This window comes from Barbatula barbatula (genome assembly GCF_947034865.1).
Source record: "Barbatula barbatula genome assembly, chromosome: 21".
Lineage (NCBI taxonomy): Eukaryota > Metazoa > Chordata > Actinopteri > Cypriniformes > Nemacheilidae > Barbatula > Barbatula barbatula.
Window position 1 is genome coordinate 20332672 of NC_136784.1, and position 16806 is coordinate 20349477.

Sequence of the window (16806 nt, forward strand, 5' to 3'; positions counted from 1 at the left end):
CCGGAGGAGGAGGCGTCGGGTGAGATGCGACATCTGCAGTGACCAAAAATGACACCCTGGCGTTGATGAAGGCCACAGCAGTTGTGCTGTCCAAAGAGCAGCACATGCCTGTCCTGAATGAGGGTTCGAACCTCTTCAGAGCAAGACCAGCAGTCAGCAACTCTAGGCAATTGATATGCCACTGCAGGCAGGGGCCCAAAGCCCAGACAATGCGTGCCCGTTGCGCACATCCCCCCAGCCGAGCAGGGAGGCGTCTGTCATCACCGCGATGCAACTCGACCTGCCCGAGTGGGACTCCAGCCTGATAAATGGACACGTCTGTCCAAGGGGTCAGGGTGTGACAGCAGCGAGGTGTGATAGGAACACTCTTCATGCCGGTGCGCTACGGCCTCCAAGGAACTGGACTCTGGAGCCAATGCCTAAGCGGTCTCATATGCATCAACCAGAGCGGCACACTGCCACCGAGGATGCCATATGCCCCAGGAGCTGACTGCTTTCCACAGTGTCATGGTGACAGAGTCTAGCTCCACACCGAGAGAATAGGTGCTCGAGTCTCGCATGAGGAAGGATCGAGACATGAAATACGTGTCCTCCAGGTCGACAGCCATGAACCAATCCTGATGTCAGACCCCTTCCCCAGAGGCAGCACCCCGGGGAGGCGAGTGGTTCTGCAGACTTCATCTGCCTGAGTCTTCGCTGCACAACACACTGTCGAGTGGGAAGGGGAGAAGGATGCTCTCTTAAGACAAAAACGGGCCCAGTATGTGACGGGACAGCGGTGTTGACTGGAGTCGCGCCCAATGTCCTGGCCCCCCTCCTCAATGCTCCTACCACGGGGGGTCCCCTAAAGAGGCACCGGGAATGCAGCGGGAACGGAGGGGCGGGGCTGTCGAGAACAGTGTCCAAACAGTCCACCCTGAGTGACAGCTGCATCAAGAAAGCGTACTTTCTCATCTTCACACGTCTGCGCAAGGCTGAGCCATACGTGTCCCTCTTGGACCACCAGAGTGGACACCAGACAACCCAGTGCACGCCATCACCTATTTGGCAGAAGAGCAAAGTCATTTTCTCGGGCAGGGGCAGCTTAAACCTCAGTGTCGAAAACTTACACGCTTTGGAAGGGTCAAATCGACACATCCCTAGCTGCCAATGTCAAGAAAAGTGAAAACAACAGTGCTCGTCTGACATGAACGCCAAAAAGGGGGCGTTCATGGTCTTAATCTAGTCAGCCCTATGGGCCGGTCAGTGCCACCCATCGAAAATGTGTATTAGGGTATGAATGGTCCTGGCTTTTGCGGAGGATAAACATTCATAAAATCCCACATCACCACCACCGCTGACAGCCCAAGAACCGTTGCTGCAAACAGCTTGAAAGCCATCGCTGCAGATGGCTTGGAAGCTGCCATAGCCAGCAGTGACCGCAAGACCTCGTACAAGCCGATCGCATCCAAGGTTACAGCAGCGAGACATGTCAGGGACACCCCCACACTGTAGGAAATTTGCTATTTTAGAACATTTGCTCTTTTAGACACCTATGTCTTCCACCGAAACACCCGAGGGTAGTCGTATACAGGAGGCGATAACACTGATCTGCGTTGTATGGTCCAGTGGGTTAGTACAGAGCGATAAATTGCTTAGCATAAAGATGATGCTTCACAGGTTCTGAAGAATAATAGGTGAATGGGTATCTTCCTTTTAATCGTGTATGTACGGGGTAGAGACTGGCGTGCTGCCCCATTCACAAATGTCATTGGCCTTTTAAAAAGTACATCAGAGTTGATAGGTTTTCAAGATCAAACTCCATCTGTCAGTTTGACACAACGTCAAGAGACTGAAAGAAAGGGAATCGGTAATAAGAATAAAACCATACCATAAAATAAATATACCATAAAAGACATCAGGTGGCATCACCTATTAACAACAAAGGAGAGTTTAAGAATGTAATCACTTGAGAATTCAAAAATAGTCCTTTTTTCATTCAATGGGAGAACAATACTGTCGACCAGATGGCAATAGTTCAAAAGACAAAAGCAACGGGTGTCCCTTATCACGGTTGATGTTATTTGCCTTATTTAGCACTCTCTCTATATGTTTTCTACACTGGGAATGGAAGCAGCTTCGTTGTCATTGTAACCACTTTGTACCTCGGTAGCATTACTATACCAGCAAGTATTACAAAAAGTCATAACGCTGGGCCCTAATTTTAACTATCCACAGTATCTCACAGAAGTGAGTACAACCCTCACATTTTAGTAAATATTGAATTATATCTTTACATGGGACAACACTGAAGTAATGACACTTTGCTACAGTGTACAGTACATCTTGTATAACAGTGTAAATTTGCTTTCCCCTCAAAATGTACTTGATATTGCTATTTATAAACATGCTGTAACAATGCACATTTATTATACAAAAGATAGAGAAGATAAAACACAGAAATAACCCTGCTACATTCAGAACCGCATCCTCTACCCCTCTGGAAGCTTGATATGAATTATCTACAGTATTAAATGCTGTATTTAAAATAATGAATTAAGCATTTACTAAGATTGAAAACAATAAACAATATATATTGAGTGGGGAGTGTCTTTAACTCAGCACATATTCTACTTTAATGCAATGACACAGCACCAAATAAATACATTTCTTGTTTCCTTGGGGCCCCTTGATTCAAACACTGCTTTATGAATAAAAGAGAGTATTTAGGTACTGTTTTAACTCAATTTGATGGCTTGTTTCTGGGAGTAATTGTCCGGTAAGAAACACATGCACTCAATATGCTGTGGGAGCTATCAATGGAAGACGGCATAAGACTCATCAGATGCTTTGGGAATGAACTAGGATGTTGCCGAAATATGTCAACACATGTTGAAACACTTATTTTCGCATGCAACATTACTTGAAGCATTACAATCTAATCCTCAGCATTCAGGGAGCTTCCTACAAGGCTTTAAAGACCACAGAGTCAAAAGAGCAATCGGTGAGAACGAGAGTTTCTAGATGATTGATCGTAACCAATTTTTTGCCAATTACAACGTAAATCTTTTCTGTACAAAAGCAGTGTTTTATTTGAAGGTTTATAAATCATGCTGAGATGATATGTCATTAAAGTGAACAACATTTATTGCTAATTTATTATCAGAAAGTACCTCAGGTACATTGAACACAATGAATGTGTGCCTGTCCATATCTCTCTATATGTTTTTTCAGAAAGGGTAGTAACTTTGTTTTGGAGCATTGGTTCCCAAAACAGAACAGTAGGAAACCTGTAAACATCTGTGACAACATGAAGGTTCACAAGAAAACCTCCAACAGATTTTTCATGTACTAAATTGAATGTACTCTAGTTTGAAAAGTCCAAATCACTTTTGAAAGTTAAATCACATTGAAGGTTTATAAGCTAGATATGAAACACGAGACTAAAACAACTCGGTAAAGAAAATGGTAAAGAAACAAAATAGTGAAAATATTTGAGAATGCTGTCAGTATTTGACGAAAAAACTTCTGATGAATACATTGAAAAAGACACAGAGGGGCCATAGACTATGAAAAGGGCACATTTTTTCCTCACAAAGCATGAATGGGCGGGAGTAGGAAAGATGGAGATAGCAAGATTTTCTCAAGAATTAAATAGGAAGAATTTAATGATGAACATGAGAAATTGCAAAGAGATCAAGTAAGAAGGGAAGAAGAAAACAGCGCCAGTGAGAGGGAGCGGTAATGGTCTCAGATGCTCGTTGCTATGGAAGGTGAAAACATGGTCAAAAACATCCCAGCAGCCAGAGAGATGACATCACAGAACAGCTGCTATGGCACATGCATGAGAGGAGGAGGACAACAGGAATGACAAAAACAAGGACAGATGGACAATTGACTCAGCTTTTTAAGTAAATAACAAACAGAAGATAAATAACAAAAACAAGACGAAAAGACAAAAATAAAGTGCACAGCTGAACAGCTGTAGACGTCCTGACTCTCTTCTGGGAACTAATTAAATTTAATATGAGGAACAATTTTTAAGACTAAACCAAAAACTAAATGCTGGAGAGTGTGCGTTCCAAAATATGACATGAGTAGTACTTTAGCATCTTTACTTCTGTTTTTACACAGCTCTCTGGAATACTTGATTCACATTGGACGGTCACAACATTCCAAAGTTAGTTTTCCCCACCTAAATCAACTAGTGCTATTTAAAGGTTAATGTATCACTCGATCACACTAGTTTCCTTTACTAAGATTGTAACAAACGTGTGGCAATTAACCATGTAATGAGGATAATGTATGTATTGCCGGTTACAAAACTTGATTGCTCTGTGGGGGTTTACTTTGTCAGAACAACATGCTTATCCCTTACATCAATGGTTCTCAACCTTTTCATGGTCGCTCTCCCATGTAAACCCATTTAAAGAACCCCCCATACTGTACATTCAGGATAGATGAGACAATGTGAAAAATATGTTAGATATAGTTTATATATATATATATATATATATATTCCAAAATAATGAATCTGACAGTCATCAGAACAGTGCACATTGATTTTGACACAAGCGAGAGTTTTTTTGCAGCTTATAATACAGGAGTGGTGTGATGTAATTTGCCTGTCAAAAATAGCGCTTAACATCTTTAATAACTGTCAACAGCTTTAAGCAGCCATCCAAGTTCAGAATTATATGAAAAGGCACTTTATTTACACGCCACTCCCTTCATGCGTACTCTGAACTTATCGTGAGAGAGAGACTTGCGCTTATTCTGAAAGACAAACATACTTATGTGATCTACTTCTTCTTAAGACTATGTAGAGGAAAATTTGCTGCTGCTACCTGAGTGGACGTTTGCCTACCTTGTAGATATTAAGCTAGATATTGATATAGCATACTGTAGGTCATGCATACGATGCAATATTAAAATAGAGACACCTTAGTTTTAAAACACTTTTAAAACACACAACTAATTGTGTTTCTTCACTCCTACCCCATTATTTGCAAGTTGTTCCCCTTTACCTACAGCTATACTTTACCTACAATTATTTACACTGTACATTTTTATATCTAACAATAACTAGCCCCAGTCCTGTCTGCCCCCTTGTGTTCCCCTACCAGTTTTCCCTGTGTTTTCACCCTGTGGACTCCCATTCAGTGGACCTTTAATTACCCATCGCCCCCTTGCACTGGACACCATCTTTGATTACACCCGCACCTGAGACCCATGATCACACTCGCACCTGAACCTCATCACCATGGACACTATACGTATATGCTTTGAATTTTGTTGTGCTTGTTGTCAGGTCTACTCTCTAATTTTGTTCGTTTAGTACTGACCCAGTAGTAGTTGTTACCTTTTTAAGTGTGGATCACTTGCTTGTTTACCTGTTGTGGAGACATGACCAGAAAAGCAGGAGACAATACTTGCATTTCTACAAGCCAGCCGAGAATCTCTTCCTCGCGGTGCCATGCGATGGTACTGGACGCTCGGTGGACGGCTCGATCCTCCTCCGCCCCCTGGCGGCCGGCGATGGCCCTCCAGCTGAGGGCAGCTGGTCCCCTGTTCCATGCTCCTCCCCATCATGGCGGCTGCCAGCAGGCTCGGCCCACGCGAACGATCCTGGGCTCCCTCCTGGAGCCACCCCACCTCGACCCAGGAGCAGCATGTCCCTGCTTCCTCCCGGGTTTCGGCACCAATGTAATAAGGTTAAATAGAAGGGAAGGAAGGAGGCGGGAACCGCCGGACATTCAAACAATAAAACTTTAATTAAACAAACAATAAACACGGAAGTAAAGAACGGCAGCCACCTCACGGTCGACTGCCGGCCATAAAACAAACAAATGTCCAGGCCCGGTCCTCTCTCGTCAACAGTCCTGCCAGTCGTCCTTTTAAGCTCCCGATCTCCTCCGTGAGAGATGCAGGACCGGTGCGCACACAGCTGATTGCAACTATCACTCATGCCACTGGCACCGCCTCACGGCTCTCACCACATAGAGTTCAAATAACGAAAATCTATACAAAACCGCAAACTTCCGTCTTTTTTTGGTACCAACACTGCTGGATTGTACCACTCACTCTATGACGGTTCTAAAATACCCAACTCTTGCATCATCTTAACTTCCTGCCCAAAAGATGAAACCATTCTCTCTGGGATCCGGTAACTCATTCTTTTTCTTGGGCATTCGGTTTCAGCACAATATGATGTTGAACAAGAGTGGTACAACCTGGAGTATTTTTAAACAATTGTGGATCACATAACCCCTGAATTAGTTTTTTCTGCTCCTTCGACAAATTATCCAGATTGACTGGAGTAATATTCTGAGTAAAGGGTAAATTATGTTCCTCTACTTCTTCTTCCTTCACCACCCTGATCAAATTTACCCTGGCCGAACGTAACGCACCCGGAGTAACAATTTCATAAATTACAGGCCCAAAATTTTTCGTAACCTTGGATGGACCTTGCCATCTACCTAACAGTTTGTTCTCTACCGTGGGAAGCATGACTAAAACCTGCTGACCTACATCAAAAGATTGCCGTTTAGTCTTTACATCATACCAGCATTTCTGGCTAAGCTGTGACTCTTGCAAGTGTTCTACCGCAAATTTGGTAATTTCACTTAATTTCTCCCTCATTTGCAACACATAATCAATAACATTGACTCCACTAGACATCTGTGAACTTTGCTCCCAGGTCTCTTTCAGCAGAGCCAAAGGGCCCCGCACATCATGGCCAAACATCATTTGAAAGGGAGAGAACCCTGTGGAAGCCTGTGGAACCTCCCTATATGCAAATAATAAATAAGGCAACCACTGGTCCCAATCGGATCCTGTGTCTCCCACAAATGTACGTAGCATTTGTACCAGGGTTTGATTAAATCTTTCAACAAGACCGTCAGTTTCTGGATGGTAAGGTGTGGTCTTTATACCTTTTATACCCAACAATTAATAAATCTGTTGCAACAACTTTGAGGTGAAATTAGTCCCTCTGTCCGTCAATATTTCTAGCGGAAATCCCACTCTAGCAAAGAACTGAACCAAACAGAAAGCTACAGATTTACAGTCTTTACAGTTTTTTACAATCCCTATGACAGTTTTTTCATTACATTTAACAAGTTTCCTAAACTCTTAACACGGTTAGCACAATATTCGTTTTTGTAGGCTATACAATTAACACATTTCTTGTTGCTATGACACAAAATGCATACAGTTAACACAAATTTAAAATGCTTGAACTTCTTTTACACACAAGCTCAACCAATAACAAAACAATGTAATTTTACAGCCAAATTTACAAATGCTTTCACACTGTATGTCAGAACAGATAGCATCATGTTCTAAACATAACTTATATAGGCTAAAGTCAAAGTGAACAGCTGTTCATATTGTGAATTGAAACACAAATATATTCCCTGTATTTTATTCTATTGCTAATGAGAAAAAGCTTATTGAAGTTATGCAAATATATAAATCACAGCTGATTCCCAACTAGGAAGCACACTCAGGTGTTGAGTTTCTTTCAATCGCATGACCATATGTTATAAAAGAGGACTCTTTGGGCTGATCTTGTGTGGAAAAGGAACAATATAGAGCAACACAAAGAGAGAAAGAGAGAGAAAGAAAGAAAGAAAATGCCTGCACGAGGGAGAGGAAGACGAGTACCAGGGCAAGGGAGAGGAGTGGGGCAAGGGCAAGGGCAAGGGAGAGGAGTGGGGCAAGCGCAAGGGAGAGGAGTGGGGCAAGGGAGAGGAGTTCAATTCAATTCAATTTTATTTATATAGCGCCTTTCACAATTTGCATTGTTCCAAAGCAGCTTTACAGGGGAAAAAAAAACGAAAAACCCAAGAAAGGGTAAAACACACTACATGGTGTTTTATATTATAAATCAAATTATTCTAGTAAATAATATCTAATGTCAGCATCTCCTGGTGATTTATTTAGCATATTTTGCATTAAGTGAATGCTTGGCTGAAAAGATGCGTTTTTAATCTAGATTTAAATTTTGGCGAGTGTGTCTGATCCTCGAATAATATCAGGAAGGCTATTCCAGAGTTTAGGTGCTACGTATGAGAAAGCTCGACCCCCTTTGGTGGATTTAGTTATTCTAGGTATTATCAAAAGTCCTGCGTTTTGAGATCTTAGAGAGCGTGATGGGTTGTAGTGTGATAGAAGCTCTGTTAGGTAGGTAGGGGCTAAACCCTTTAAGGTTTTATAAGTGATTAAAAGAACTTTAAAGTCAATACGATACTTAATGTGTAGCCAGTGAAGGGTTGATAACATTGGGGTTATGTGATGGTATTTTCTGGACCTGGTTAGAACTCTGGCAGCTGCGTTCTGAACTAACTGTAGTTTGTTTATTGATGATGCAGGACAACCACTTAGTAGCGCATTACAGTAGTCAAGTCTTGAGGTCATAAATGCATGAATAAGCTTCTCCGTGTCAGCAACACACAGAATATTTCGTAACTTGGCAACATTTCTTAGGTGGAAAAAGGCTGTTTTTGTGACATTTGAGATGTGATTTCGAAATGACAGGTTGCTGTCTAATATAACGCCTAGATCTTTTACAGTATTAGCTGGAGTAACAGTACATCCTTCAACTTGCAGTTTATAATCAGAAATATTTGGTTTGCTTGTCTTTGGTCCGATAAGTAATATTTCCGTTTTATTAGAATTTAAAAGAAGGAAATTACAGGTCATCCAATGTTTTATATCTTCAATGCACTCTGCCAATTTGGAAAGCTGGGAGGAATCATCTGGTCTTGATGAGATATATAGCTGAGTATCATCTGCATAGCAATGGAAGCTAATTCCATGTTTTTTAATAATGTTTCCAAGGGGAAGCATGTATATGGAGAACAGCACGGGTCCCAGAACCGATCCCTGAGGTAATCCATAATTTACTTGCGTTAAATTGGATGATTCCCCATTTAAATGGACAAATTGATGTCTGTCTGACAAGTAAGATCTAAACCATTCTAGTGCCTGTCCCTCAATACCGGTATAGTTGTGTAAGCGATCTAGAAGTATGTTATGGTCTACGGTATCGAACGCAGCACTAAGCTCAAGCAGGACCAAGAGTGAGATGTTACCTTTATCTGATGCTATAAGCAGGTCGTTTGTAATTTTAACGAGCGCAGTTTCAGTGCTATGATACAATCTAAAGCCTGACTGAAATTTTTCGTGCATGTTGTTATTTTGTAAGAAAGAGCACAACTGAGTGCACACTACTTTTTCTAGTATTTTAGACAGGTATGGGAGATTTGAAATCGGTCTATAGTTTCCTAGTTCATTTGGATCTAAGTTTGGTTTCTTGATTAGAGGCTTAATGACGGCCATCTTAAAGGGTCCTGGGACATGGCCTAGATTAATTGACGAGTTAATAATGTTATAAATGGGCTCAATTGCAACAGGTAGTAGCTCTTTTAATAAATTTAGTTGGTATGGGGTCTAGTAAGCAAGTTGTAGGTTTAGAAGTTGCGATAAGTTGAATTAAATCTTCCGGTTTTATAGGTGAAAAAACGCTGGAGCCTTTGTTTTGGAGCGATGGTTGGTGCTAATTCATAGGACAGATTTGGAGGTTGAGTTTTTACAATTTTGTCACGAATGTTTTCGATTTTCTCTGTAAAAAATTTCATGAATTCATTGCTACCGAGGTGCGGCGGAATAGCCAGGTCAGGTGGTGTCTGTTTATTTGTTAATTTAGCGACTGTGCTAAATAGAAACCTTGGATTGTCTTTGTTGGTTTCTATGAGGTTACGAAGATGCTCAGCCTTTGCTGCTTTTAGTGCCTTTTTATAACAGTTTGCACTCTCTTTCCACGCCATTTTAAAGACTTCTAATTGCGATTAGGAGTGGGGCAAGGGAGAGGGGCAAGCGCAAGGGAGAGGAGTGGGGCAAGGGAGAGGAGCGGGGCAAGGGCAAGGGAGAGGAGCGGGGCAAGGGCAAGGGAGAGGAGTGGGACAAGCGCAAGGGAGAGGAGTGGGGCAAGGGCAAGGGAGAGGAGTGGGGCAAGCGCAAGGGAGAGGAGTGGGGCAAGGGCAAGGGAGAGAAGTGGGGCAAGCACAAGGGAGAGGAGGGGGGCAGGGGCAAGGGAGAGGAGGGGGGCAGGGGCAAGGGAGAGGAGGGGGGCAGGGGCAAGGGAGAGGAGGGGGGCAGGGGCAAGGGAGAGGAGTGGGGCAAGCGCAAGGGAAAGGAGTGGGGCAAGGGAGAGGAGTAGGGCAAGGTAGAGGGAGAGAAGTGGGGCAAGGTAGAGGGAGAGGAGTTCGAATGCGTGGTGGCGCTCAAAGAAGGACCAGAGCTAGGGTAACTGATCAAATAAGAGCTACTATCATTGATCATGTAATAAACCACGGGCTATCAAAAGGAGAGGCTGGTGAACGAGTACAGCCAAATCTCAGCCGGGACACAGTGGCATCCATTGTCCGTATTTTCAGAGAAACCAACAGGTAGGATATGCTTCTAGTAAAGTGTAAATAATTTTACAATTTAGTAGAGTGACTCTATGCCTCCGATCTCTAATATGTAACTGTATTTTGTCCCTCTAAGGATTCAACGTCTACCTCCCTCAGGGGGCAGAGGAAAGCTTCTAAATGAAGAACAGGAACTTGCTATTGTCAACATGGTGATTGCTGACAATGAAATAAAACTGAAGGACATTCAGTCCAGTGTTGTAGAGGACAACCTTGTCTTTGGGAACATTGCAGTAATCAGCATAACATCCATTTCTCGGACTCTAGCTAAACACAGAGTCCGAATGAAGCAACTATACAAAGTTCCTTTTGAAAGGAACAGTGAGCGCATCAAACTACTCTGTCACCAATATGTCCAGGTAAGGTTATGCAATACAGTCATTACTGTACTATACATTGTGTGTTTTGCAGTAAACTACTCTATAAACCTGGAGAGCATTAGGACATACAGTAAATATACAGCACAGCATTTACATACACTGTGTAATTACTTTCAGAGAGTCATGGAGTTGGAGGCCAATCAAGTCCCACATGAAATTATATATGTTGACATGGCTGGCTTCAACTTGGCGAAAAAGCGTCGCCGTGGGAGAAACATAATTGGCAAAAGGGCCACAGTCACCGTGCCGGGCCAGAGAGGAGCAAACATCACCATGTGCGCCGCAATCTCCAACAACGGTGCACTCCTGCATAAATGTGAGATTGGCCCCTACAACACCGACCGCCTTCTCCTGTTTTTAGAAGACCTTCACGAAAGACTGGTGCCAGAGGTAGAAAGGGTACAGGTGGGAGACCACTTGCCAATATATGTGATCACATGGGACAATGTGGCATTCCAACATTCCCGTGCAGTCACAGCCTGGTTTGACGCCCATCCAAGGCTTATGTCCTATTTCCTTGCTCCTTACTCCCCTTTCCTCAACCCCATTGAGGAGTTTTCCTCAGCCTGGAGATGAAAGGTTTTTGACCATCGTCCACATGACCAAATGTCCCTCCTGGATGGAATGGATGCTGCATGCCAAGACATCGCAGCTGAACACTGCCAGGGGTGGATAAGGCATGCCAAAAGATTCTTCCCAAGATGCCTTGCCAGAGAAGATATCAGGTGTGATGTGGATGAGAACATGTGGCCAAATGCAGAAGACCGAGCAGATTAGAAGATTACTTTTTTTATTATTATTATTCCGGTGCTTTTTCTGTTTGTATATCTTGCAGTAATGTCCTTTTTCAAATAAAGTCTTTACTGCAGCAATTCTCTCTCTGTCTTTTTTTTCATAAACTGTGCATTCTATAAAGCTACGCTGAGATGGTCATTCATTTTTGTATTATATTTCTGCAGCAAAAGAAACAAAATGCATGCATTTACTAAACCCAACAAAACTAAAATGTAGAGAGGCTTCAAAAGATACTACAGTACAAAACACAATCTATGATCAATACAATAAACTGTCTGTTGTATAATTGCAGACCTGACACATAAAATAATGCAGTTTCTGTAAATTCAGATGATGTTAGTGTTTTTTTTGTCATTGTGTTATGATTAACTAAATGTTCCTGTTGGAAGAGAACATGTGTTAGTGTTTTGAATAATTATTTGATTTTGAAACATGTTTGCAGTGTTTTGTTAGACATAGTGTATTGTGTTAGTGAATTATTGTATTTTGAAAATTAGTTTTGGAGTTTAGTTTACAATGTGTGATTTTGAGCATGAAATAAACCGTTTTGCCAATTGTGTGTTTTAGGTGTGTTGGTGCGTTAAGAGTTTAGGAAACTTGTTAAATGTATTGAAAAAACTGTCAAAGCGATTGTAAAAATCTGTAATATTCTTTAATGGGAAAGCCTCAGGGTAACGCGTTGCGTAATCACAAATGACCAACATGTATCTGTTAACAGCTTTGCTTCTCTCTAGTGGGCCTACAATATCCATGCCTAGACATTGAAAGGGCACTTCTATTACTGGCAAAGGCATTCAAGGCGCTTTGGGGGGACCCCGAGGAGTGGTATACTGGCACTCTGGACATGTCCTACAGAAGTCCGCTATAGCTTTAGTCATGCCTGGCCAAATATTTTTTTGCAGATTCTGTGATACATTTTACGACGACCAAGATGACCTGCCCAAGGTATAGTATGTCCCATCGTTAACACAGTCTGGCGTACACGAAAGGGAAGAACCAGCTGCTGTCCCTTCTTAGTCTGACGATTCAAAATATTATTATCCAGACAAAAAGAAAGACCTCTAACCAACAGGGTCTTCCTCCCATACTGTACTTGTTGTGCCACTCGAGAATATATCTGAAAAATCTCAGCGTCGGATTCAGACACGTCAGCTGGTAGTTGCCACTTAGTGCTAAAGTTATCCGTTTCTTCCTTGTCGGTAATTGGTACTACCATTCCTTTAAACTTGTCTAATCTTTTCAGTGCTTTGGACTTTAAAGGTTTTACTGGAGAAGTTGGCAACTCACAATCATAAAAAGGAAGGCCAGCCAAAGGATTTTCTTCATTCACTTCCAAACCCATCTTAGATTTTGCACGTGTTAACACCACATTACAGGTATTACAAGGGGGTAATAAATCTAGCAAAACAGGACAATCATGGCCAATAATCACCGAATAGAGCAGATTTGAGGCTAACCCCACTCTCATTAAATATGACTGCCCCTTTACTCCTAAATGTACCTCAGCAGTTGGATAAGCTTGTACTTTACCATGGATACATTTAACCATAACAGGAGAATCATTATTTGTGAAACCTTCAGATACAAGATGTGTTTCATTTAGGGTTTGTGTAGAGCCTGTATCCACTAAAGCAACTACCTTGTGCCCATTAACTTCCACCGGAATTGTAACAACACCTGGCACCGGAGTCACAATAAGCTCAGGCTTAACCCCAAGAGGAACATAAACAACATTAGAAAACTTTTTACTCAGATTTGGACACATAACACTTCATTGTCCCACCTGTAGTTACATAAGTATTCTCAGTTGGTTTTAGATATTCATTGCCCATTCTCTTACCCCCTTCTTGCATGGAGGTTGTCTTACAAGGAGGAAACTTATCCTTAGCCTTCCACTGGGAGAAACTCCAAAGCTCTGTTCTCCGCCTTACTGCTACAAAGATATCTGCCAATCGAGACGCTTCCTCAGCAGAAGATGGATCATGTTCTCTAATCCAAGTTTGCAGTTCAGGACACAACATTCTCACAAATTGTTCCATGATAACAGTCTCGGCAACCTGTGGTACTGTCTTTTGGTCAGGTTCCACCCATTTGTAGAACAGATCTTTTAAGGGGACATGCAGTTCCTTAGGAGTTTCTTCAACTTGCATATCTAGGGAGCGGAATCTTTGTCGATAAGTTGCACAATTTAATGGAATATTTCCTCAATATAGCTTCTTTCACCTGCTTGTAGTCGTTCACTTGTGCTACCTCCATAGCCACATAGGCCGCACAGGCTTTACCAGTGAGAAGCGGGACCAGGCGTATAGCCCATTCTTCTTTAGGTCATTTGCAAACTACAGCAATTCGTTTAAATGTAGTCAAATAAGGTTCTATATCGTCTGACTCACAGAATTTCGATATCTTTGGCTCCTTCAAGAAACTAGCTGCACTTGAAGACCGCACCACATCAGAAGCTCCAATAGATACATCCAGACCAGCTCCATCCGAGACTCCCAAAGACGGACACTGACCATCACCTTCTCCAGGCTGTAGATTTTCCAGTGAGGTAGGCTGATTTAATTCTAATTGAAGCAACCGAAACTGTTGTTGCAGTGACTTCCATCTGGTAGCTTGTCACTCCGTGTCTTGTTCTTGATGAGCTAGTCTTTCTTGTTGATTCACCAGTAATTTCTGGAACATGTCCTTTAACTCAACAATATCTGTGGAAGCCCTCTCCAGAGACATTTGCCCCGCAGCACCAGCATTGGCCCTTGCAGTTCTTCTCCATCTTGAACCGGATCAACCTGGGCCAGCATCTCAGCACATGCTCATGATAACAGAAGTTTCTGCACCGTCCCCTTACTGGAAAATCCCACCGCTGCCACCATATTGTGGGGACGTGACCAGAAAAGCAGGAGACAATGCTTGCATTTCTACAAAAACGTCTTTATTATAAATTACCATACACCATAGATGACCCTCCTCACGTAGGGGCCCAGCCAGCATTCCCAAAAACAAAATGAGGCAGCCTTTTCTACCCAGAGGATCAAACTAATTTAACTAAATGGGTGACAATTGAAATTCATATACATAAACCGTAAAACTAAACCATAATTAACAAACAAGTTAATAAATGATTGTGGAGGGGGGTATGGTTAAGCGGAGTCGGCAGCGAAAGGGTGAAGTAAGCGGGATGTAAGTAGATCAATTTTACATTGTGAACACCTGTGTCTTGTTTCAGTAATTGGTGGGGAGTTGGTTTAAAGCCAGCCAAGCAGACGAGGAGGTTGAGAGAGATCGGCTGGGAATGCATGTGAGAATTCTCCTGCGAAAGACAAGAGACGACCAGAGTACCAAGAGACGACCAGAGTACCAAGAGACGACCAGAGTACCAAGAGACGACCAGAGTACCAAGAGACGACCAGAGTAACAAGAGACGACCAGAGTACCAAGAGACGACCAGAGTACCAACAGACGACCAGAGTACCAACAGACGACCAGAGTACCAACAGACGACCAGAGTACCAACAGACGACCAATCATTATACGATTGGTTTTGAGTTATTATTTCTTAAAGAGCGCAGTGGCGCCAACCGAGCTATAAATAAATTGTGAAGTGCTTCCCAGCCTACGCCGACCCTGTCTCCTTTTCTTCCCTCTTAACGAAATGTGTCACAATAAGCTCAGGCTTAACCCCAAGAGGAACATAACCAACATTAGCAAACTTTTTACTCAGATTTGGACACATTGGTTTCTTATGGCCTAACTGGCCACAACTATAACACTTCATTGTCCCACCTGTAGTTACATAAGTATTCTCAGTTGGTTTTAGATATTCATTGCCCATTCTCTTACCCCCTTCTTGCATGGAGGTTGTCTTACAAGGAGGAAACTTATCGTTAGCCTTCCACTGGGAGAAACTCCGAAGCTCTGTTCTCCGCCTTACTGCTACAAAGATATCTGCCAATCGAGACGCTTCCTCAGCAGAAGATGGATCATGTTCTCTAATCCAAGTTTGCAGTTCAGGACACAACATTCTCACAAATTGTTCCATGATAACAGTCTCGGCAACCTGTGGTACTATCTTTTGGTCAGGTTCCACCCATTTGTAGAAAAGATCTTTTAAGGGGACATACAGTTCCTTAGGAGTTTCTTCAACTTGCATATCTAGGGAGCGGAATCTTTGTCGATAAGTTGCACAATTAATGGAATATTTCCTCAATATAGCTTCTTTCACCTGCTTGTAGTCGTTCACTTGTGCTACCTCCATAGCCACATAGGCCGCACAGGCTTTACCAGTGAGCAGCGGGACCAGGCGTATAGCCCATTCTTCTTTAGGTCATTTGCAAACTACAGCAATTCGTTTAAATGTAGTCAAATAAGGTTCTATATCGTCTGACTCACAGAATTTCGATATCTTTGGCTCCTTCAAGAAACTAGCTGCACTTGAAGACCGCACCACATCAGAAGCTCCAATAGATACATCCAGACCAGCTCCATCCGAGACTCCCAAAGACGGACACTGACCATCACCTTCTCCAGGCTGTAGATTTTCCAGTGAGGTAGGCTGATTTAATTCTAATTGAAGCAACCGAAACTGTTGTTGCAGTGACTTCCATCTGGTAGCTTGTCACTCCGTGTCTTGTTCTTGATGAGCTAGTCTTTCTTGTTGATTCACCAGTAATTTTTGGAACATGTCCTTTAACTCAACAATATCTGTGGAAGCCCTCTCCAGAGACATTTGCCCCGCAGCACCAGCATTGGCCCTTGCAGTTCTTCTCCATCTTGAACCGGATCAACCTGGGCCAGCATCTCAGCACATGCTCATGATAACAGAATTTTCTGCAAATCTGAAAATGACTGATGTCTTTCTTCCAATCTAATGTGCACCTTAGACTAGAAAAAGAACAGAAAACATTTCCAATAAACTAACCCCACAAACATGTAAACAAAATAATATAAACTTAACCCACACATGACTGAGGGTGATGTGAAATCTTCACACCTGTGGATCACTTGCTTGTTTACCTGTGGATTACTTGCCTTTTTGTCTGGTGAAGCACTTACCCGATCACCCCTGGATTGTTAATAAACTGTTATACGGTATCTGTGGTGTGGCTCGTCTTGTGTCCAGTAAGCTTGCTGACAACGGTCAGTTTAAATTGAAACTCCACCCTCAAGGTGTTCCAAAC

General features: G+C 42.6%; 1 protein-coding gene across 1 annotated transcript in view; it reads left to right on the forward strand.

Annotated features, from left to right (window-relative positions):
- Window positions 1–16806, forward strand: part of tnxbb (tenascin XBb) — a 58539-nt gene that overhangs the window by 15420 nt on the left and 26313 nt on the right. The gene's annotated exons all lie outside the window — the stretch shown is intronic.